The 24782-nt window shown below is 46.7% G+C and overlaps 1 protein-coding gene across 5 annotated transcripts in view; it reads right to left on the bottom strand.

Annotated features, from left to right (window-relative positions):
* LOC149358579 (uncharacterized) overlaps positions 1-24782 on the bottom strand; it is a 268691-nt gene that overhangs the window by 179869 nt on the left and 64040 nt on the right. The gene's annotated exons all lie outside the window — the stretch shown is intronic.

Raw genomic sequence — 24782 nt, 5'->3', positions numbered from 1 at the left:
ATGGGACATCCAGCACCTGTACGATTTCAAAGATGACCTTGCCACGTGTACCTCGTTGAGACTCGTTCTATCAGAGATTGCTTGTTGGGAAATGCTAGTCAGAGACATACTCTTCCCATAATGCAAAGTCGAGCTTTCTGTCCCTTCTCGTCATCTCCAACAAGATTCCCTTCACTCTAACCCCGTCTTAGCTGTCAGGAAACAAGTTTTCTTTTTTTGTACTACTGATATTTTACCGTTGTGTCTTTGTGCTTAATCTTTTTATCGTTATCTTCAGTCACTGTATGCGTAATAACGCGAACTAGTATTGAATGTTTTCGGCACGTGTGTGGCTGCTTCGACAGGGGCACGTATACACTGTACGCCTTTTCTAAGCGCCGACAACAGAGGTTAGTCAAAGTAACGAGTCTTGTCAGAACTTCCAGTGAAAGTACATCGAATTTGCACTTTGACGACGTTACCATGCAGATTTCAGAATATTTTGTCAATGTGTCTGTCTCTTTATAAGGGCACGTGTGAAGCATTAGGATTTCGTGTCTGTTAGGAAAGTAGTTTTTAATCAATGCAGTAAAACTGTGGAAAAAAAGATACCTGCCTTAGCGATGCAAACGACTAAAAGAATTGTGCGTAGCCCTTCAGAGGGCTGCACGAACGAATGGTCTGTACAGTCACGAGTTTCTGTAAACAAGGTTACTGAAGTAAGAAGCAATAACAATTATGCGCACGACATTCTGTCAAGATTTCTTTTTTAATCCTCTCGCACATGCTCAAAGCATACACTATGTTCCTGGTCTAAAAAACTTCGAGGTCATTTTGTATTCACTTTACAGGTTAATACCATTTAGCTCAAAACTGCAGTCAATTTTACTGCTCGATCTATTCTAATGAACTTCAGTAACATTTCCGCTTTTTATGTAAGTGTGTTCGAAGAGGCGTTCGTACGCACTGGAAGCATCGTCAACTCCTCTTAACTTGGCGCATGTGGGAAATTGAACACGACCACCTATAAAATGAATAACAAATGTGACAGACAATGATTTATGTTCACAAACGATCACTTCTTGCGAGTACGAAAATTAAGCCTTTTTCATGAGTCTTAGCCCTGCTTTCAGACCCAAAGAACAGGTCCCTGACTAACACATGACTGCACACATCGCACCACCGCAAACATAGAAAACCTTACTATTTTCTTGGCAATATAGGGTCATCCGACCTATAACAAATTTTGGCAACATCTAAAACGACCTCTATGATAGCCTCCTCTCAGCTTAACTTTTTAGTGCCAGTTGGATGCAAATCTTATTTGTTAGACCGAATGCACTTAAGTATAGAGATGATCAAGTCCAATTACAGCTGATGCTTCACTTTGCAATCTTAGCGCCTTGGCGGTCGGCGCTTTAATCGTAAGCTTGAAGCTTGAATTAAATAGTGTTCAATGCCCGACGTCCTTCATTTTCTTGCATCACTCGGCGTTACGCTATTATCTGTAACCGCAGTTTGCGCGAGCCTCGAAAGTCCCAGTTAAGGCTTTACCTCCAGTGCGCAGAACGCGTCCGTTAACGCAATACCCGCGGCGTTCTCCAAGCCTAACAGGACAATCCCGTAGTGCGTTAGGTTGAGGCGTTATTCTCCATTCTAATTTAATTCCCAGCCACGAGTGCTCTGACGTCATAGAGTGTAGTGGCGTGGAGCCTCTTAAGCCACCTTTCTCACCAAACTTTACGCGCACGTTTCCGCAGCTAGGCTTACGTGAGGTCTTGAACAAAGCTTCTCGTTGGGCCAGAGATGTAGGAGAGGGCATGTTGGCCAAGGGAGGCCGTGTATGTGGTATGAAGGCAGCTTCGTTGGTGGGCAGTAGGCGTCCGTCACCGCCATCTGGCGGCTTAAGGCAGAACTGTGCCCGGGTACGTGACTGCGTCCCTCGTGGGCTCCCTAATATGCTCCACTAATCTTGGTGCTGCACAACCGTTGGAGCTTTAACCTCGCGACTAATGGACGTGCTCTCTTATACATCTTCGTTTATGCGCGATAAACATGTGCGCGATAAATAAACCTGTTTCGCAACTCGTCGCTGCCCAATGGGAACGCATTGCGCCATGTGGGCGGACGCGAAGATTAGCGTTCTCATCGAAATGCTGGTGTTGAATGAAATCCTCTGGTTCTGCGTTATTTTCTGACATCCCTCCCGTGGTGTATCACATCAGACACTGAGAGCTTAATACCGCGCCAAACGCGAAAGAATTGGAGGGGGCATTTAAGCTCCTCCGCCATGAGGATATGACGCGATGGCGTAATGGGTTGAAGCCCATATATGCAGAATTGGTATTTCTCAACTGAATATTCACAGATCCTTGGGAGTCCTCATACCCCTCCTGGCATAGAGTTTCTTACTATTACCTAGAGGGAAAGCTGGCGGCGCGGCACTTCAGCCACCATGGACGCTCAAAGCATCATGGGGCGGTGAGCTACTTGTTGCGGCACAGTCGTAATTTTTCGGGAACACGGAGTGGCACTATTAAGACGTTTCATACCGAAAACGCTGTTCGTGTGTGCGCAGAGGACTTCCGCGCGAACGCAGTGCGCAAAACCCGTAGTAGTGAAAACGCGACGACACACGACGCCAATAAAAGGTTTCACTTTTCTGAAATGTCATTAAAAACCTCTTATAGTGTTTAAGCAACAACATTTTTTTTTGAAAACATATTTACTTTTCAAAGTGCGCCTGTTAATTACGAAATATTAGTTTTTGTAGTGTTCATTACCTGGCCAATACGAGAGCTAGGCATCCCTTATTTTGGGCGAACTTTGCACTTAAATGCTTTTCTGCTCGTTTGTTGCAATTTACAGACAAGATATTGAACGTTAGGACATTATTGATTATCAAATAGTGTTTATTTTTGCATTATTTTTTGGCCAAAAGTTGAAGTTCTGCAGTCGGTAGCTCACCGCCCCATGATGCTTTGAGCGCCCATGGTGGCTGAAGTTGTCTCGAGGGATCTCCATGCAAACTCCCATAGACGGGCTGCCAGCTTTCCCTCTAGGTAATAGTAAGAAACTCTATGCCTCCTGGCGCAGCGGTGCAGCGGTGAAGGGATGCGCCACTGCCCTGCGATGGCAGGTGCTGCCAGCTGTGGGGCTTGCGCGGCCCAGGTTGCTCTTCCCGAGCAACCGCTCGCGACCAGTCATTAAATTAACAGCCACCTGCCACGGTGCACAGTTCGCTCGTAATCCGGTGGTTAGGGTTCGATGATGTCACAAGTTTACGTGACCCATGTGGTCCAGTTGCCTCCTAGGTTGCTTCTCTGGGTATTTTTTTTATTTCTTTGCTCACTGTCAACGACACTGACGGAGGAAAAGCAGATTGTCCTTTCAGAGATAACACCTGCTTTCATACCTTGGCGTGCACAATATAAACGTCGGTATGCCAGCACTACAGTTTGCCTGTTTATGAACATAGTGGTGTTCTGGGCCAGTTGGTAAAGCATGTTTAAGGGAGGCGTAGCGCGAAAAAAGACAGGGACGAGAGAGACACCTGGTCCTGTGTCTTGTGTCTCTCTCATCCCTGTCTTTTTTCGCGCTACGCCTCCCTTAAACTTGCCTGTTTATGTTTTAGGCCACTTCTAAATCCCGCCAGATTTCAATTTTTTATGGTCCGTGTCAAACGTAGTGCATACAGTGTAACTGGCACGGCACGACAATAGTGCAGAAAGGATTGGAACGGCTCTCACGAATGCGGTTACAAGGTTTAAAGAAAATAAAAATGTCGCTAAAATTAGCCTCTTGCAGGATGCAGAATTCTGCTAGTTCAACACAGGGGAATATATATTCCTGGCTCAGGAATTGATATTTTCATTGCGGATTTTGGTTTAGAATGAGCGGCAGTTAAAGAGCGTGTATAGACCATTAGGCTCTGACCGTCCTGAAATTGAATCTCGATCTCATTGTAGATTACTGCTGACTGCGTCTGCCTTCTCAGTCATGCATAACAGGAACGGTTGAGTGCTAACAGTGTCTGTATGAAAACAGCCCTGTGGAATAAGGGGGACTAAATGATTCTAAATCAGCCGCCACAACTATGAACAGAACTTTGTTCAAACTAGCGTAGCAGAAGCCTCCAAACGAGCACTCTCCTTTCAGAACGCGTTTGTGCTTGCTTTTTAAGCCCTGTGTTCTTCACTCCACGGTGAGGCTTCATCGGCACGCTGGAAAGCAAGCTAAGTGGCTTTGTTATGATACGCTTTAAACGCGAGAGCGTTAGAGCTGACTTTCAGAGGAAAAGACGTTGACGTCGTCACGCCAATTCAGGATTGGTCAGCCGAAGTCGTGACGTCACACCAAAGTCAACCAATGAGAGCGAGGTATGACGTAACGCACGGAAAGTCGAGGGTTTGGCGGGGTGGGGGAGCGGCGAAGGAGTGCATCAAAAAGAAAGAGGCTCTAAGACGTATCCGTGCGCGTGCAGTAATCATGCTTGTGGAGTTGCTGAGGAGGGCAAACTGACTTCTAACGCTATAACGTTTGACTTCCAAAGGGTTCGTTAGGAATTGGCAATTTTTTTTCTGTAAGGGCATTCACTGATAGCATGCAGCAATGACTATTGTGTTGCATGTTCAGTTTTGACGGTTTAACCAATGCTCCCAAAACCTGCGTCTTTCAGAAGTTGGTTAGACGGGCAAAGTGGAACGCCATATTTTTAGGGAAATTGAGCAAATTCAGAATTTCTTACATTGCTCGTGAAGACTCGGTGTTTGCTGGGTTCTCTGGCTGAACGCGATGTCGCATGTTCGAATCCAGGCTGGGATGACAGTATTGCATTAGAAACGAAATGCTTGTGCGCGCAGATGTTGACACGCTAAAACAAGGGCCTAAGTAGTCGAAAGGATAAGTAACCTTAATCAATGAAGCTCAACGTTTGAAGGCTTAAATTTAATTACGGAATACAAATCCATACATAACGTAATAGCCTTTTTTTTTCGGAATAACTCGCTATAATTTTTTTCTATTTAGACTGAACGAGTCTGCCTCAACCTTTTTCTGTCGAGTGTGTTCCTTGTAGATATTTGATATGACATCCCCCTTTCCCTTTTTTTATGGTGATGTATGCTGCAAAATTAGCGAGACCTTGCCAGACATTAGAGGCTTCCTTTTACATCTTTATAACATAGCTACACGGTACGCATGTATATGCCTACATCACTTGGTTCTGTCAAAATGAATGAATGAATGAATGAATGAATGAATGAATGAATGAATGAATGAATGAATGAATGACCTAGTATACGTACAATAATTACTAAATGCCTCTAGGCCCACAAGAAAGTAAAGTACGCACACTGCGGTCATCCTTAACGATGTAGCTCATTTATCGAGCGTACAGAACAGCTGCATTACGTCATCGGCATAGTTGCCATTTCTTGCCAAATAAAATAAGAATAAGAGCGGTACTACACTGTTATGCTGCTCAGATGGTGAAGAACGGTGATACCCCTAACAAAAACGGGCACTTCTAATTCTGGAAACAGAATTCGGGACGCATCGTGTGGTTCTCTCTGCAAAAAAAAAAAAAAAGAAGAAACGAAAGTAAAATGAGCCGAATTACTACCACCACCGTAGTTCGAATGGGTAATCACGCCCACAGTTGTCCGATGCTTGCGGGCATCAATAAATCATTAACGCTCGGGATTAGTTCCGGCGCGCAAGTGGTTCATTCCGCGGGGTAGTGGCACCGGTCTCAGCACAATGGCAGCCACGGATTCGCGGCCGTTTACAGGCGGGAATCGATTGAAGGTTCGCCTGGAGCTACTCCAACTGCGGAGCCGTAATCGACGCCGCAGGAAGACATCAGCGCGCATTGATTATGGCTATTCTGAACCAACACTACGGCGCCATCTACAGGACAACCCGACGCACATGCCATAAACGCGGAATCGTAGCGCGGAGCGCTCGTAGTCTGCCTTCATCTTTCAAGAAGACAAGCGGGCAGTATTTCCAATTCAAAAACACGGTCGCCAACAGTGATTAGCCCTGGCAACAAAAGCGCATTTTAAATAAGTAGTCATCATCATCATCATCGTCGTCGTCATCATCATCATCATCGTCATCATCATAATCATCATCATAATCATCATTATAATCATCATAATCATCATCATATAATCATCATCATCATCAGCCTGACTACGCCCACAGCAGGGCAAAGGCCTCTCCCAGGTCTCTCTAATTAACCCTGTCCTTTGCCAACTGCTGCCACCGCATCCCCGCAAATTTCTTAATCTTGAATGACTAATATTGCGTTACTAAAATGAAAACGGTATTCGACCACTGGTCACGAGTTTGCGGTTTCTGTCGCAATTATGGTAGCCTCTATTTGGCATATCGGAAATTAAAAGTACTTCAAGGCTATCACGTCGTCAAGAGTAGATTTAAGCATGAAATGCTTTGTGGTACCTAACATAGCACTGTCTAGAACGGGTTATAAATGGTATTGGCCGCATTATTGAAATGGCTCCTGTCCAGCTAATGACACGTCAGACCACATCACACCATGAATCACTTCGGTCGCCAATCTCGCTGAAGCGCGGAACCAGCCACAGGTGCACAAGAACACGGATCAACGACACAGGCAAACACAAGGACAACACGGCGACGCCGCTCCCTCTGCCCTTCCCGCTGGTCTCGCTCTATCCCCCACCCCCTTTGCTTTTATGGATGCCCGGAGTCTTATTTCTTGCGAGCGATGAGTAAAGCTACGATGACGAGATGGAATTGCTGTAGCTTCACTTTGATAGCACAGGCTTCGAATGCACAGGTTCGGCGCCATGTTCTCTCTCCGGTTCACCACGGTTCCCGGACGATGTTCGCCAGAGTTTTCCGAGAACGAGAGCTACAACGATTTCGTGCTTAAAAGGCCCCTGTAGTGTTATTTCAGTGCACGCTAAAGAACCGCAGGTTCTTTATATTCATCCGGAGCCCTCAAATATGGTGGAAGTGCTACAGTGTTGCATTGGGCAGTGGAAAATCATTAACCGATAGCCAATAGCGTTTAGTAATTAGCCATCAATAACTGAGTATTAACCCACTCCTCATAAGAGATGAAACAGCACTAAGGGCGGGAGGCAGTTCCCGAGACTTTCCCGAGAAGGACGCCGCGCATAATTTTTTGAGGTAGAAAAAAAATCGAGACAAAGGGAACAGAAACTGAACAGAAAGCATTGATAGAAATAAACGCCTCATCACCGTTATAGCGTATCATCATCATTTCCACTGACACCGGCCTAGCTAAGCCCTCGAAAGGACAAAGGTTTTCCAGTAAGCTGCGCTTAATCCCAACCTGCTCCAGCCGTTGCGGTACTATCCTAGCAAACTACCAAGTTCGCAATGTGTAGTGCGTAGTATGCACAGACAGCTCCAATAAGAAAGAAACATATTATCCGCATTATACCAAAGATTACGGGGCAAGCAACAGTGAAAAGAACACCATTTTTTTGGTGTTCGAAACAGTTTTTTTTTTTTTTTCCTGGCAGTTCATGCCGACGGGACATTGTCAGCTTCAGTGCAGAAGTAATAATATAATTCGTTTTTATGTGGTTACAGTTTCCCTTCGCTAATGAGCTGCCTGTACCTGTCCTCGTTTCTTTTTTTTTTTTTTTCCAGTTTTCATCGAGCAGTCGGCCATTATGTCCGTACATGCTGTACCCTGTCTGAGGACATCGAGTATAGCCCTGCAAACAGCCTCCTCCGCACCCTCCTGTGCGATTTTCTTCCTCTCTGTCTCTCTCGCTACCTCTCTTCCTCCCTACACTTTATTCTCTTCATATTCCTCCGCCCTGCCGACCGATGTTCAGGTGGAAGTCATGAGCCCGGCAGTTACGGTGTGGCTAGCTTCGTTCTTTGTTTAATACGAAGAGCATTTAAAGTCTCATCGAGGAAAAGAAAAAAAAATGTGTCGTCGGTCATAAAATTTACTCATTGGCTGCAGAAAAGTGACATCACCAGACCGCAAAGTAACTTAACTTCCTGTAAAGACATCAACGCCTTCTAATGTTACCGCATAATGTAATTAGGTGGCACTAAAATTTCTCCTTTGGACATAGTAGTAAACACCACCACCACCAATCTTTTCTCTTCCATTCATCCCTTCACTCTGGACTCCGTTTAAATGTCCATCCAGCATGAAGCATGAAAATCCGCTTTCTACATAGCAAAAAAAAAAAAAAAAAAATCCAAGCTGTCACAACGCTGACTTATGACCAATATACCTGCTCATCGAACGCGTGCATCCTAAGTAAGTCTCCATGCAAACCTGCGCTGGTGCGGCAGTCTCCGTACTGCTAGTCTTCTTTGGCGCATATCCTAGGCGTTTTGAGCAAAGATCCCTTGTAATAAATTGTGCGGCTTCAGTTCGTTGCGTTTCCTGAGAGAGAATACCGAAAGCAGCGAGGGACTGAAGCAGATAAACCGGCCGACAGTGCTTAGTTTGGGGCCCCGTTCTAAGCACGGACATCTGTTTAGGTTACGCGAAGCCGTTATCAGCATTTACTTCACAAGCGAGCAGTTTAACCCAGACCTCACGATTAATTATTTTTTTAAAAATTCCTGCTGCCTGCTCTGAAACGAACTGCGATTACAGATGGTTGCAGTAAACCCGTCACGCATGAGTACACGCTGGGTTTTAGTGCCGAGATTTACGAGCTTAGTTTTCCGTTTCGTAAATCTACGATGAGAGAACACTTAATGCATGGTTAGCCGATGTTGAGATTGATGAAGAATAAATTCGAGTTTATATAGTTGTTTAACAAGGAGGTGGCTGCAGGGCAAAAGTGAAACGTTCTCAAGCGTTGTCGAATGTACTAACAAGTGTCGCACATGTAAATCACAGAAGAAGAAAACATTTTTATGATGATGATGATGTAATTTTATGGCGCAAGGACATCTTTGCTCGAGGAGCGCCATGGCACGAAGTTTTTTTCTCATACTCAAGGTGGGGTCCCAGAAACATTTCCGAAGCATTTCGCCCAAAAGAAGCTGAGCATTATGCAGGGGAAAGCTTGTACCATAGCATCACCGGTGGGTACTCGGCGTCACTGGGGATCGAACACCGCACCTCCAGCATATGAGGCGGATGCTCAAACGACTAGGACATCGCTGCGATGGAGAAAACTGACGTTTCACAAAAAAATGATGACCGTTGCGCACACAGCTTGCAGTTGAAAGCAAGAACAATAATGTTACAGCCCCGCCGCGGTGGTTCAGTGGTTACGGCTCTCGGCTGCTGGCCCGAATGTCGCGGGTTCGATCCCGGCCACGGCGGCTGAATTTCGATGAAGGCGAAATTCTAGAGGCCCGTGTGCTGTGCGATGTCAGTGCACGTTAAAGATCCCCAGGTGGTCGAAATTTCCGGAGCCCTTCACTATACGGCGTCCCTCATAGCCTGAGTTGCTTTGGGACGTTAAACCCCAATAACCAAACCAATAATGTTACAAACAGACGGTTGAAGTAAATCAGTTATGCGCAACCGTGCGCTGGGTCTTAGTGCCGAAATTAACGGGCTGAGATTCAGAGAGTGCTAGAAAACGAATTCAGAGTGAACAAATATCCGAAAACAATTGTCAGTTCATAACAGGTGCCTTGATGACAAGTACAAAAAATTGAGTCTAATATGTAGCATATCTTTTGTTTAGGTAGTGAAAATAATAAAGGCAAGAAAGAAAATAAGCTTATTGAAATAAATCGCTGCTCCGATTTGGGTTCCTGATCAAAAGGATGCCCTGCGATATTGGCCGTTCTTCGGGCATGCTAAGGAACTGACTCCATTCACCCGCAAATGAAACTTAGACAGTAGGCTTCAAAAAGGCGCTTCACCTAATAGCGTAGAGGACGCAAGCAGGCATTGAATTCCGTGATTGAAACTTCTGGTTCTTCTTATTGCTTTACAGATTATCGTTGGAGTCGAGCCGTTAATAAGCTCACTCAGAAAGCGAAGCGGGATTTCCAACCGCGAAGTACCGTCGTGATTAAAAAACAGCTGGTAATCGCCGTTTTGTGATAGCACTAATACCTTAACTTTCACCGGAAATTAAATTCTCAGTATTCTTATGCTCACCATCTAGGTGATCTCTGTACTGATTTATTGCCCAGTGAATTTAATAACTTTGCGAGGCAAACAAAAAAGAAATATTCTGGGCGTTGAGATCACTAAGACGAAGAAGGCATTTGCCATATAATCTCTGCGAACCAAAAAGACCAAAGTTTTTAGTTGGCTTGTACGGTTGCTAGGCACTGTAGAGCTTGAAATCTACAAAACTTAGCCAATACCTGAGTAACAGAAACAAGCACAAGGAATCTTTAGGCGTCTATAACCACCTGTATATAGCTGCGTTTGCCATTTACGCGGTTGCCGCACTCACAAGTCACACTTACTGGCTTAACGTCGCAGTCAAGGGTTTCTTGAGGCTTGGACGAACTCACTACAGACAGCTGCAACATATAAGCTCCTTTACCCGCGTCAAGTAGCAACAATAGCAAACTTTCAACTAGAAAGGAATACAAGTGGGTCAAGTTCAAATCCGTATCCCAGCCGTCGCTTTCGGAACGTATCGAGGGTTAGACACGGGCGCTCACCTTAACAGCGTTGACGTTCAAGCGATGACAAGCTCATAAAGCGTCGAGAAGAGCCCTTCTTTGAAATCTTCAGAGTCGTACATACGGATGACACCGTCTTCTGCCATGTGCAGACAGCGTCTATATTTCCGGTTCCCGTTCAAACGACACTACCGACGGAAATGGTGGCTACGGCACCACTGCGCCTGGCTGACGGCGAAACGTACAACAGCATCGCAGAAGAATGTAGCACACAGAAAAAAAAAAAGATTGCCGAACGCGAGCAGACGTCGCTAGCGATACGGGGCACAGGCGCCGAACCGACTGGGTCGCTCCGAGATCGGTGACGCTTTGGAGGCAAAATGCGGGTCCCGGCTGCGAGTCCGGCTGTTTCTTTATTGATTCGACGCCAGCGCCGTCGTTGACTGCCGGCGAAAGCTGCGCCAGCTCAGCGAGATGGGCCGGCGGCGAAAGAGGTTTGTGGTACCTGTTGCCGTGGGGGCCAGCCAGAAGCAAGCGCTCCTCGCCTCTGGCAGCCGCTTATCAGTGCCTCTGACTGGCGTTTCCATTGTCCCGATAAGGGAAAGCCGCGAGAGAGGGGAAAAAATGCTAAATTTTCTCAGGGTCTATAGGCGTGCAGCTTGACTCTGTCAGGCACTGCGCAGTATTTGCCGCACGCACACTTTGCTCTAGGCGATATTTCACGGGGTCCGATGCCAAACAATTTGTCTGTGAAGTTTTGTCTTTTACGACATTTGTTTATTCCCTAAGGTTTAGGTTTAGGTTTATCTGGGTTTAACGTCCCAAAGCAACTCAGGCTATGAGAGACGCCGTAGTGAAGGGCTCCGGAAATTTCGACCATGGGGCTCTTTAACGTGCACTGACATCGCACAGTACACGGGCCTCTAGAATTTCTCCTCCATCGAAATTCAACCGCCGCGGCCGGGATCGAACCCGCGTCTTTCGGTTCAGCAGCCGAGCGCCGTAACCACGGAGCCACCGCGGCGGGGCGTTTAATCCCTAAGGCTGGTGCATTAGCTCCTGAGCGGATCGGGGTGAATTGTAACGTAACTTCCTGGCAGGTCTGCAGTGGGTTTTGTCTTTGTATTCTATATAACACCCACTAAGCCTTCCGTCGTCAGTGCGCCTTGTTTTTAGGCAGAAACCAGCTTTTTGCGCAAAAAACTGCGTTACTATTTTTTTCGTGTTCTTGGTTAACTATTACGAGACGAATAGAACAATAAAAATGAACTAGCGAGAAACATCAACGGGAGAAGGTTTGAGAGACGGATAACATGCTTAGGGGGCGGTATGGCGGCACGGTCTGATGTTCTGTTGTCTTCCTTTCACTGTCTATCCTTTTTATTTCCTTGGTATCTGTCCACGTCAGTGTAGAGGTTCAGTTGGCGCCAGTCGGCAGGCCCATACATGTTACTATTCATTCTGACGTAGCCACTTACTACTACTCCTACTACTTCGTAGGGACGTAGTTTATTCGCAGGGAAGCAGTTTGCCGCTGGCCTTCAGCGCTTGAAATGTAAACAACCTTGGACGTTTCTACTAGCTCGTTCCACTTTGAAGGTTATGGCGTGACGCACAGATCATACGGATAACTTTTACAGCTTCAGAGTGATATTAACAAAAAAAATGCATTTTTTATTTTGGTAACCCATTGCTATTTTCGTATACAGCAACGCTCAGCGTTCAATCAACCAGATTGTCCTCCTGAATAGATTGTTGACTCCTGTGACATGGTTCCTCTAATGCAGGCGGTATTCAAGATTCGATGCACGCAACTTTTGTCTATAAATTGACGGGCCGTCTCCTTTGCATTTTGAAGATTCAAAGCCCATGTTCATCCACTGCACAGCCCCTCCACAAATGATTTTGTCTAAATGTAGGCAGCACGCGCGAGGCCTGTTACCGGTCTTCGCTATAGAGACGAATCAAAGGAACGTTTGGAAAAAAAAAAAAAATCAGTACTCTAGAGAGAACACCGGAGCGCGGATTGGTTTCGCACCACAGTGCAGGGGATTCCATTTTAGGGCCGTGCACGGCTCCGAAAATGTACTTTCTTTTTACATGGCTACAAAGTTATCTACGCCTTCCCACGCATTTTCACAGTTGTGAACCTTTTCGAAGTTGTACGAACGAGTTGAGAGCGTGTAGGCGATGCGATTCCTTTTACTGTAGAGCTGTCAGTGCTGTCTGGAGCTTCAGAGTAATTGCACGTTGGCGTCACAGACTGCCGAAGACTAAAACGAATGGTACACCCAGATATTGAGAAACGAGTTCGAACAGGTTCCTTTTTTTTCTGGTTACGGAGTAAATGCTGTTTTAAACTATTTTTAGTAAGATGCATTACAGCGGAACTGTAATCGGATATTGTAGAACAGAATGAGGATTCGCTGCCGCCAATACGACGCTGTTTAGGGCTCGGGAACAGGGTCTTTCACTAAACGCGCAAATCGATTTGCAGCTCACCACACAAAGCAAACGCGTCGGTGACACACAGGAAAGCGAACCAGACGCTTCTAACGACACTACCCTTCATCATGAACTCATCAGCGTGAAAGCCTGATGGCCTAGTGCTCGACAGCGTAAGAAATACAAGCACGAGTGCAGAGAAATAAAGATGACAAAAAACGTTAACGACACCGGCCAAAGTGAGAAGGTCTTCAGAAACACAGGGCAAAGTCCCAGCGAAAGAAAAGGAGCGGGAAGAAATGGTGAGACGATGACTATACGATCCCTGCCGACAGATGGCGTAGGAGTTCCCCGGTAGGGCACCGTCTGAAGCAGCAGAAGCAGCAGCGGCACTAACCAAATTGCAGCCTCCATTACCTGCGCCGGACCGTGGCGGAAATGCAAATCATTCGCGGATGTGGAGAGCGTAGAGGAGGCGGTAGATTAAGCCACCTTGGGTGGAAATGGTCTCTTCCGCTCTCCCCACGTGAAGTGAGAGAGGAGGAGGAAAAAGATATGCGCGAAGAGGGGAGTAGTAGTGCGCGGATTAATGGCGCCAAAGCGCGTTTGTCAACGGGTGGGAAACACGGGAAAAGACTTTCCCTATTCCGCGCTTCTACCTATTCTCCCGCTTCGGTTCCTTCCTTTCCCTCCCGCTTCCCCGTCGCTCAGGGACCGGCTCGTCTTGGTTTCGTTTTAATAGATAGGATGGAGGAACGGAGTAATCGTGTGACGTGAGGAGGGTGCGAGACCGGTGGAGAGTTTTGATTGCTTCCAAAAGCGCGCGCCAAAAATGAGGTTCGCGAGATTCTGCGTTGCTTCAAATTTTTTTTTTTCTCCGGCTCAGTGTATGGGGGAGCAGGAGTGATATCGATTTAGCAGCAAGAGGTGACGTTGGCTCGGTTTGGAGGCCCTACCTACGGGTGCCGTTCAGGCGTCCCAACGGAATCGCGCGCCCGACAGAGAATAGATGAACACCTGGGGAGGAAGTCGAGAGGCTCGAGCACGCGGCAGAGGAAATGAAAGACGGCACAAGGGAAGAGCTCTCAATGCGGAGAAGGAACATGCCATTTGGGTTGCGCAACAACGAACGACCTGGTACTGCGCACCTAGAAGCGGGGAATTGGTTAGAGGTTTGTGATAATCGCGGCAAATGCAATGGCGAGCAATGATGTGCAGGTGCAGTACGCAGTGCATCTTGCAAAACGTAAGCGGCGCTTCGCATGAAGAAATGAAAAGAAATGAAAGAATTCCTTACGTTTATGTGCCGAGAATACGAATATGCGTAAAGTGTTCGCGTCTCAGCAACGACGCGTGTTTGATCTTTTTCTGTCCTGCTTTTATATTGTACATACGGAAGAAATGTTGCCAGTGCACTTTCCAGGGTAGTGGAAGTCACTTCAACAGTGATGTCGGCTCAGAACCGCCGCCAGCCTTTCCTCCTTCTGTGCTTGCGTTTTACCCAGATGTAAGCAAAGCGGCTTAGTCAATCGGAAAGCTTAAACTCGTGCTGCAAGTCACTGACTATTGTCTAATGTTTTCTCTGCTGCTTTCAATGTCGTTTCAGTTGTTCAACGCGCCACAATGTTTTTCGCACCCCTATACCCATACTTGTTTGAATCGTTGGCGCGCTGTGAGCCACACGAAGCTCAGTGTTAAACGTCGGCATAGAACTTCGTAAACTGCTGATTGAAATTAGACCTGATGAAGGTTTTAATTCTCATTTAGTAATCAGTGTGAGAGATAGAAGTAGGGCCGACATCGCTCCGGGATGTGTCCATTGCGTATTCCTCGGCATGATTCAGTGAGAATAATCTTCAGCGTTCATTGTTAAAATCATGGAAGAAACGGTTCAGAGAAGTGAAGAGCAGAAATGGATGTGGCTCAACTCGGCTGAGACAGGTTATAGGGCGCGAAAGGCAACCGAACCAGTGACCGATGTCGACGCGGAGACGTTGGCCCTATTCCGCTTGAGATACTCTTGTTGCCTGTGCCGCTGCTTCTCCAGACGTACTACTTCGTGTTCTTCATCGGTTTCATCAAAGTCCACTTTCGCGACTTATCTCTAGCCCACGCGGCTTCGTGATGCTCTCTGTCGTAGGGATCGCTAGAGGCAGCCCAGCGCCTCCAATGCTCAGTCGAACAACTCGTCCTGGTGACTGGTTCTGGCTCCATATATCTGCGGTGTCCAGGCGGCGAGCGCTGGCCTTTATTCATCAAGAGCGAATCACGAGTCATTCACGTGAGACCTTTGGTGAGACCGAACGGTCGGAGCGGCGGCCGGCGCAGCGGCAGAATGAGCGGTAACAGCTGCGACAAGCCACATGGTATGACGTCACAGCCACACCTCTGGCGAGCCTCCAGTTAGAGGTCAAATACAGGCGTGATTTGACCTCCAGCTCTGCGTGCGAGAAGTGGAGCTTGTCGCTCCAAAAAGTCGAGCAAAGCGCTGTGAACTGGTGCAGAGTTGCGATTCGGATCGGTAATTTCGTTTGGTTCAAAACAATGCTTCGATTGTTGTCCGTTGTTGATCGTCATTGTTTTGTATAGTTGCTGCAATGTTTTTCCCGTGATCTAAACTAATAAACCTGCCCTCCCGTATCCAAGCATCCCAAATTTTCTTCATTCCGTGTTCCTGGAACGTAAAGTTCAAGAATAAGAGCTGAAGTGATTCCAGGCTATAAAAAAAAAGTGCCCGCTAAGCCTCCATAAAAAACACGAGTGATAAATTCAGAGGGATAATGACGATACACTCTGCATAAAGCTGGCCAAGTTGATTCAGGTTGCTGCGACTTGCAGTAGTCTATGATGCTGAGCCAGGTTTGGGTTTTTAGCGTACTATCGTATGAGAAATATGCGGATCGTAGGGAGTGTAACCAGACGCCTGACGGCCTTAGGTAAATGTATGACGGTGTGAACGGCGCCTTTGCACACTTATCACTGTGTGACAGCGGTAAGCTGACCTCTTGCGATCATCTTGTAGTAAAGGAGTTGCCTGAATTGAAAAACAGCCCCCTCCCTTCCTCCCCCCCCCCCCCTCCTTCCAAAAAAGGAGTAAATAAAAATGCATCTCGATAAAAGGAAATCTGAGATGCTGGCGGTCCGGTTTAATGATCTGTCCGGCCCGCGCGTCTGCAACCGTGTCCTTCGTGGCTGTGACGTTTCTAAGGCTTTCCACGCCAGCCTCTCGTAAGCGATTTATTCCGCATGAGAGCAGCGCAGGTTAGGAGCTTTTACATTCGTTCACTTGCTAGAGTGCAGAATTAATGTATGCAGATATACGTCGATCCAAGATGTACACTCACTTCACGCATCCTTTTTCCGAAGTTCTTCCTACGAGGCCACAAATGCAGAAAGGACGCTTTTAGGGAGAATGCTCCCGATAATTGATGGGGCGCGAAATACTGGGAACTCGTTTCGTAAAAAAAAAAGAAAAAAGAAAGCGGTTTCCGCCCTCCCTTTGAGCGGGCGACCACCCACTCAAGACTGCTTTCACAATGAGTCGAAATTTGCTGCACCACCACCAACCCAAATTATAGCTTCACCCTCGAACAGTGTTTTTAACAGCTTTGCTCGGGGACCAAAAAAAAAAAAAACTGAATGAAGAAAGCACGCTCCGGATATTAGCCCGCCGTCGGATGACTTCGTCGGCGGCATATTGCGAGACGTCGTTCAGCGCCCTGTTACGCCATTAAGAACCTTGTTGCCACGAAAAGAGAGAAAAATATGAAGAAGAAAATGGAGAAAGAAAGAGAGAGAAAGAGCAGAAAATACTACCTGTTGCTCTATCAACTAATCTCCTTGCAACATCAGAGTTCTTTTCTAGCGTGAACCGCGCTTTGGCTCTGGAGAGCTCCCAAACGCCTCCGAGTGATGCCAAGCAGCTGTTGAGATTTCTGGCTTAGTTCCTGCACGGTGAACGACACCCTGGTGACGAGCACAGCTTCGCAATTCGCGGCGAAGAGTGGTTTGTGTTTTAGCTACTAACAACACTCCTTCACTCGTTGCGGTTATGCAAAGACAAAGCGAAGAAACCAAAAGAGTTAACTGGTCCTAATCTGTGCAGCACACGGGAACAGCTGCCAGTAGTGGGTGAGTGGCAGGTTTTTGTGCGCAGCTGGCAGTTTTCTCTGCTTACAACTGCCTATGTGTTATTGCACAGAACGACGGTGTTTTTCTTCCTTCGAGGAAACAGGTGCAAGCAGAGAGGTGAGGTTAAACAGAAAGATGTCACGCTAGTTTGGTTAGGCAGCGGCAAGTTGGGGAGAAGAGATTTCTCACCACGCGTTGGTTATGCTTAAAGATGTTTTGAAACCAAACCGGTGTCATGACCTCAAAGCAAGAGGCCCGTAGATTAAGGCTAATTTCTGAAGATAGGTGGCGCTACGGAGATCTTTGCTTGAGGGAAATGCACATTTTTAAGTAAGCTTGCGAGGCTTGTCGTCACGCTTTGTGTAGCCTAACTCAATTTTTTAACCAACGAGTTGATTTAGAATTATTTTTCGAAAAAAAATTGATCCCAAATCTACTTCTGGGTTGAATTTTGCGCAAAATAAGTTATGCCTTCTTGTCTACGAAAGCAGGTAAATTTGTAATAAGAGCGCGGCTAATCCCATAATTCTGACCCCAGCGCCGTGCTTAGGGGCTCATGTTTGAGTCTCGACTGGACTTGCTTGGCTTGCCTGTTGCAAATTTAGTGGCAGTGGCGGGTTGGAAGAATGACCGAACACTTCAAGTTGTACTTATTAGCATTTCCAAGGAGCCGAAGTGTTCTCAGCGGCGGCAGCGATCACGGGAAAGCAGCCGCGCTTGAAGGGTATTCCGTACGGAAATGTGGTCCTCACAGAATATCCTCTTTTGCCGGGAAAATACGCTTTCCTTCCTCTTTCATTTTTTCTTGGTCTTCCTCATTGTCTGTAGTGAAGCCATGCCCCCCAACCCCTTTCCATCGCATTGGCTAAAGCCCAGAGACAGTGCGTCAGTTGAGCAAATGACGAAAAGGGTAATTATTTCAATGTAATAGAATCGCATTAGAATCGTTATATTACCACAGGCCTCACTCGCCATCACAGAATTGCCAGTTAGAAGACGCAGGCGATAGATCAGGAGTTCCTGTGCTTGGCCGTTATCAACTTTCCTGGGAGTATGATTTTGCTCCAGGCAAACGCGTACGTCACTGGTCAGCTCTCTCATCGACGGCTGCTTCTCCCGCTTCGCTGAGATAGAGGGGTCCTCTTTTCGGTGCGAAATCACTAAACGAGTCCAAACCGGCTTACCAGTTTGTGTATTGCTTGATCTTGAGGGTAACCTTGGGCAAACTATAAGTAAATGCTCATAGCCGCGACTGGGATTCGTACCCACGGGGGAGCGAACAGATCAGCTTCGCTGGACACTGCGCGAGAGCACTAAGCTATCGCCGCAGCAGAACATGCCTCGTGTTAAACTGCGACACACTCTCGCGTTGTGGTTGGAACATCGTCTTCTTCGCTACTAGTACTACTATCAAACTAATATTAGCGCTTTGAGATATGTGGCGTTAGTGACAGAGATATGTGTGCTGCATGCGTTGGCGTGGACAGTGTTGTGGCAGAAACACGGCACTAGAGCAATACGCGTTGGCGTTGGCAACACTGCTGCAGAAACGCAGGACTGAAGCATAGGCCGCTGGAGTAGATTGGGTAAATTGGCATCGACGACGAAAAAGTTGAAGATGCGCATAACTGGCTCCTTGGGTCAGTGGACACTTCAGTCTCGCTTAAGGAACAGTGACGTTTTAGAGTGACTTCAATTTTCTGTTACTCTCCTTTCTCTTTCATTTTTTTATCCCCTCACTCCTTTCCCCCCGTGTAGGGTAGCAAACCGATTATTCTTTCGGTTAACCTCCCTGCCTTTCCTCTTCTATATCCTCCTCCTCCTCAGTCTCGCTTTCAAGTGAGTGGTGGTGGGGTCCACCAGAAAAAAAACTGTGCTTCCGCTCAATCTTTCGTGTTTAGCAAAACTAAAAAGCCAGGGACTTTTTTTTTTTTTGCATTCTCTTCCAACCTTCATCAGGAGGTCATTGGTGCCCTTTACATCGCATGAAAGGTCGAACTTAATTTTTTTTTTCTCTCTTTTGTTTTCGTGTTCGCCCTGCTCGTTGTCGTCATGCAATTTCTTTATCGCGATGCTCTTGGCTTGTAACGGGGGTCCCGATGCGCGCGTTCCATTTTTACCCCCTTTTCAGCGGACGCGCCGAGTTTGCAGATTGCCTCACCAGTCACGGCCCGAAGCAGAACAGCGTTGCCGCAGGGGCCTTTTACGACTCAAGTGCTGCCCTCTTATCTTAGCCGGAGGAGAACCGTGCAAACAAAGATAATAAACGCATCTGTCCTGTCGCGCGAAAGACAACAATAAACGAAAACGCGAGGGGGCAAAAAATTAAGTTTTTTTTTTCTGTTCCGACCTCGAAAAGTCGAAATGGATGCAAAAGAGCAGATCGTGAAAGGAATTTGGATTGTGCTTGCTCGCTGGCCCGTTTCTCTGCATCGCGTTTCGTGATAAGTCGCGCGTTGCACTCGCTGCTGCGATTTTACTCTGAACATCTTTTATCAATTCTAGACGCAGAAGAGATATTGTGCGTGCCATGCGTCTCCTCGGGCACTGTGTTTCGGAAAAGAAGCGAATACAGGTGCCATTACGGTGGGCGCCCGGCATCGCTTCAGTGGTAACGTTCGGTGCAAGATACCATTCGGCTTTTGTTATTGACCAGGCAAGGGTTAAATTGATTTTACCAGTCACAAAGACATCAAAAAAGAGGACAAAAACCACAAAGAAATGCTAATTGCATATTTTTATTATATATATTGTTTAACCCTCCGTAGTTCGTTAAGGCAGGACTGTTGCTATGGTTCGACCTTCTTATGATTTTCTTTCCAGCAGTATTTACCGGCTGGGCATTTTTTTTTGCATGAGAAATGGCTTTTTTTTTTTTAGGACTGGCTTGGTCCAGTGGAAGTGAGCCTTTAAGTCGAAGAGCGTTGAATGAGACTTGCTTTTGCAGTATTTTGCTAACAGGCACTAGTTCGTTTGTAACAAGAATAATGGAGCATCATGCGTGCAGTTACACCTCCCGCTCCCACAATAAAAAAGAAACAAAAACGAAAGAAGAAAGAACTGAAGACAAGAAATAAAGCAGAAAAATTTCAAGCTTCCTTAAAGGTAAAACTTAAAATTTCTTTTCTTGATTTTCTGTATTCACTAATTTGTAATAAGCGCCGGCGCAATCGTGTTTTCTTCTTGGACATGCTCGGTTCGGATCGACTGAAACCATCCGCTCATTGATCCCAGGCCACAAGACACGAAGAACGTTTGCGAAACCTAGAGCAAGCGAGGCTCGCTTCAACTAATGACTGCTACGCTTTCATCCATCCAGATTCGTTCCGAATCAACAAACACTAAAACTCCCGACTCTGCAGAAACGTTTAAAACCAAAACACTGAAAATCCGAACTGAACTCCTAATCCTGAACAGCGGTAGTTTAAAAGGAAACGCAATGCGAGCTGTTTGCCCTTCTTTAAGGACACAAAAGCCCTGTACTTTTGTGGTCACCGCCGAAGCCAAGAACCCAAGATAAATTGCAAGCTTTTTTTTTGTGGGAAAATAAAAAAGACTCCAATTATCGAGACAGAGTCGCACGACCGAATTAACCCCGCCGACGGCCGCCGCTTTCTTTGCTTCCAGGTGAAGCCCTTACACCGGCGGGTTACCCTGTAAAACCAGAGGAAGAAAAGTAAACAAGCTTCCTTCCCCAGCTGCTTGCCCTATGCCAGAACTCCCCGCTCTTTTTGGGATTAAGTTCACGAAGTCGCGGTCTTAATCCCAAGTAATCCGCCTAGGTCAAACAAATATCCGCGGCAGGGGGTTGTGGTGGCAACGGTGGTGAGCCTGGCCGCCTCACAGTGGAGCGATAGGTTGCCAAGGTAAGCCGCAGTTCTTTTCTTTTTTTTTTTCGTATACGTTTTTCCTGCATCGATCTCCTACTTAATCGTTGCCGCTGGGCTTTGTGTCCTCCCCGGGTCATCGTTGAAGTCGCTGCGCTGACGTTGAAAAAACGAAGATCAATGGAGAGCCGACGTTGCTCACTCGTCTGGCAGTCATTGAGGAGTTCATTAGGCTCCACCGGAAGCACGAATCTTGAAACTTTGGGTCGGGCTGTACTTTGAGAGAAAAAGAACTCACGTAGGTCACGTCGAATGGGTCTAGTTAGCGCCGTTGGATGTTCTGTTGGGTCCTAATTGCTTTATGTCGAAAGTCCTTTAGTTATCGTCTGCAGTTCCAATTACTGGCGTGAAGAGGTCGGTTTGAAAATGTCGCGACGTTACATTATTAACTACGCCCAAGAAAATTATTCGGTCAAATTAGGCCTGTCTTCACTTCGTGAGAACAAAACGGGCAGTGAAAAGCACACTTGAGAAATGCAGAATCTGGTCCTCCTCTGACACCGACAAAGTCAAGGGGCGGCCAATAGTGATCCTTGCAGTGCCTAGGCGCACATAAAAGGCAGCTAAGGGCTACAGTAATATTCATTCCCTAAGCAGCAAAGAAAGGTTGATCTATAATGACGGCTGCGTTACGGGCTGTAAAAATGCATGAATATTTCCGCGCTTTCATTAACGGAAGAATGAGCTTTCCTTCAATGAGAGGTTAATTATTTCGCGGACGTGAGTAAGCAGACCACAGATGAGAATGCGCCTTTTTACGACCAATTTCGCTGAAGCTACTCGAGCCGCAGTGTTTTTAGCATGGTATTAGGAATATCCCAATGTTTTGAAATGTCGATAAATTTCGAACCACACTACCACCACCATCATCGTCCTCACAAATTCTGTTTTCACCATCATCTAAATGATCATCATCAGCCAAGTTGAGTTAATTGCAGGACGAGAACATCTACCAATGACCGCAAATTATTTTTACACTACAGCGTAGAACTTCAGTTCGGGAGAGAAACCGCCGTATTTGGCGCGTTGGGAGGCTCGTGACGTCATATGTGGAGCTGTGCAATAAAAATAATGAAAACCTGAGTTAAACTGGGATTGCGAGATCGTAGCCTGACTCAAATGTGATTAAGGAATATAAGAATGCAAGGGTAGATTTAAAAAGAAAACTGTAATACTTAGCTGGCGATTGAACCATGAACCTTAAATAATTAACGCCGCAAATCGACAATAAAGGAATACTGATCGCAAATTGAATATGTTCCGCATCGAGAGATCACCATGTTCTAAGCATAAAGAAGGTACTTTCAATGAAAAAAACGATGCTTTTATAAGTGAGGATACGTAAAGGAAGGAAGCATAGGCCCGCGACCACAGGCCATTTTCCTAAACAAGCTGCGCTGTATTCGGTGATCCCTGAGGCTCTGTTACAGCGTCATTGACTTTAAAACGGCGATCCCGGAGTCTGTTTTGGTATTGAAATCACGAGTTAGAATTGGGGGTGGGGGGGATTTTAAATATTTAAATCAAATTTTCTGAGCCTTAAATGAGCGTTTTACAGCCGAAGAAACATCAGTACAGCCAGAAAAAGCTCCAGAATTAATTTTTATTAACAATAAAGATTGCATGTAGATTTCCCCCGTCTCCATTTAACGCAGTGGCTAAGGCGGGCAAATGACCTGCACAGTGGTTAAAAAAGCGCGCCTCTTGGTTCCACCCAGTCAGCCTTAATGAAGGTGCCGAGTTGGCAACGAAACGTCGGCTCATGAGACTTTGGTCGGGGTATCATTTTCTGCCTAATTCGCCTTCAAGCCAGGCACATTTCTGACGAAATGTTCCCGCTCCAAAATGTACCCTTATTGCCTGAAGGGTGGACAAGAAGTGAAAGCGATTCCTAGAAACCGGGTGTCGTCAGCACAGCGGTTCACGCACGCACATGCCTTGGCCATCATGCCATAGACATACCCATTTCAACTCTGGCCCCGTGATGAGGCGGACAGCCAGAGTTCGTGGCCTGATGGTTCACTACACTCTTAATCCTCGCATGGAACGGTACGAGGAAGGCTGTAAGACGGCCACTGGATGCACGGATTATCCGGATTAGGCGTCGATCTACACCCTCTCCGCCTCTCCGTCCTTAATGCTTGATTAATCCTGCTCGATCCGACGGCCTACGTCAGAAAAAGGCTCGCAGGACAGCACAGCGTGCTAAAACAAGCGATGAACGCCTTTCGCGGGCTAGGCGCAGAAAATGCGCGCTCCGATGGCGAGACGACGTTGTTGCGTAAGAGCCACTCACAGCCAGATGAGGCTGGAGGAGAAAGAATGATGATGCTGAAAGTAAGGAACAACCAAGACACGCGAATGGCCATCGTTATTGGAAGCACGTGGTTCTTGCTTCTTCCATTACGAAATGAGATGAGATTACGACGTCTGTAGGCAGCGGACGGCGATGCCTAGTTTCATATTACGGCTATACAAACACCGGAGCGTGTGCTCAGTGAATGTAAGACATGAAACAAAGAACTGGAGTTGGGGAAACACTGTGTTAGAACAATGTGCTTGGGATTTATTTCGGTTTATACAAAGTTCTGAGTTTAAGGAACGCAAAAAGTGGGAGGAGTCTGTTTTCTTTTCGACTTTTCTTATTTTTGCACTGACAAAGCTTCGTCGTCATCGATGTGGATGTCCGGGCATGCGTGCGTTAATGTCTCGCTTGAGCCGCTTGCAAGGGTGCCCCTTTATAAAGGTTCCACTTTACAAGGGTGCCGCTTTACAAGCGTGCCACTTTACAAGGGTGCCACCTTACAAAGAGAAATACCTTCGAGTAGTATAAGCATTTTGCACCAACCCTGCTGAAAAAAATTTTTGGGTTGTACACGAGCTTAGTGGGACGTCACCGATAGTTTCCTCTAATATCAAGGAGCCTCGAATTTCGAATGTTAATTCGTTTTCAGAGGCGATCAGCGCAGGCTGCAGAACTGAGAGAGACTGAGAGCTCGAACATTTATAGTGAGAGACATGGTGGCCCGATGAACATGCCACTGGCCTGATACTCCAGAAGGGCTGCACGAGCTCACAGGCCCGCATATTCTTGCTGTGGATAAATCGGCACGTGGGAGCTTTGCGCTTTGGTCCTTCGTTGGCACTTTTGAATTGATTTGGAGGGCGCTGCTTGTTTTCGTCAAGTTAACGCTAACTACTGCAGAGCAGACCTTCGCGAGTGCCATTTTTGGGGGCTGCATGTGGCGAAAAGATAGGACGCCTACAAAAGGATACAAGTGACCTAGCGGCACTTTAAGAAGCGTAAGTGAACGGGCTCCTTGTATTCCGCTTCTCGTTAGGCATCTGAAGAGCGGTGAGCGTCAAATCCCGGTTCCGTTTTTTACCACCTTATTCCCAGTCCAGCGTACAGTCTTTGTCAAAAGTAACCAGGTTGCATGGTTCGCTTCTACAGGTACAGTGGAGCCCTTACAGCTTCCCTGAAACTGAAATGGTCGTTAAAAGGTAAGGACTGGGGGTCTTCTTACCTTCCAACACCTTTCAATATTTAGGAAAGCAACGAGGGCTCCACTATACAAGCTAGAAGCAAACCATGCAACTAGGTTACTTTTGAGAAAGACAGTACATCTGAAAACGGGGGTTGATGCTCTCATTGTTAAGGAAGCTTTAGACGCTTTGAAGCACTCGCTTTATGTATGTCGAAATGCCGGCCGGAGCGGACGCAATGAAACGCTATAA

This window comes from Amblyomma mixtum, chromosome 2 (genome assembly GCF_055824585.1).
Source record: "Amblyomma mixtum isolate Tamu chromosome 2, ASM5582458v1, whole genome shotgun sequence".
NCBI lineage: Eukaryota > Metazoa > Arthropoda > Arachnida > Ixodida > Ixodidae > Amblyomma > Amblyomma mixtum.
Note: the sequence above shows the minus strand (reverse complement) of the source record. Positions and strands in the feature narration are given on the sequence as shown.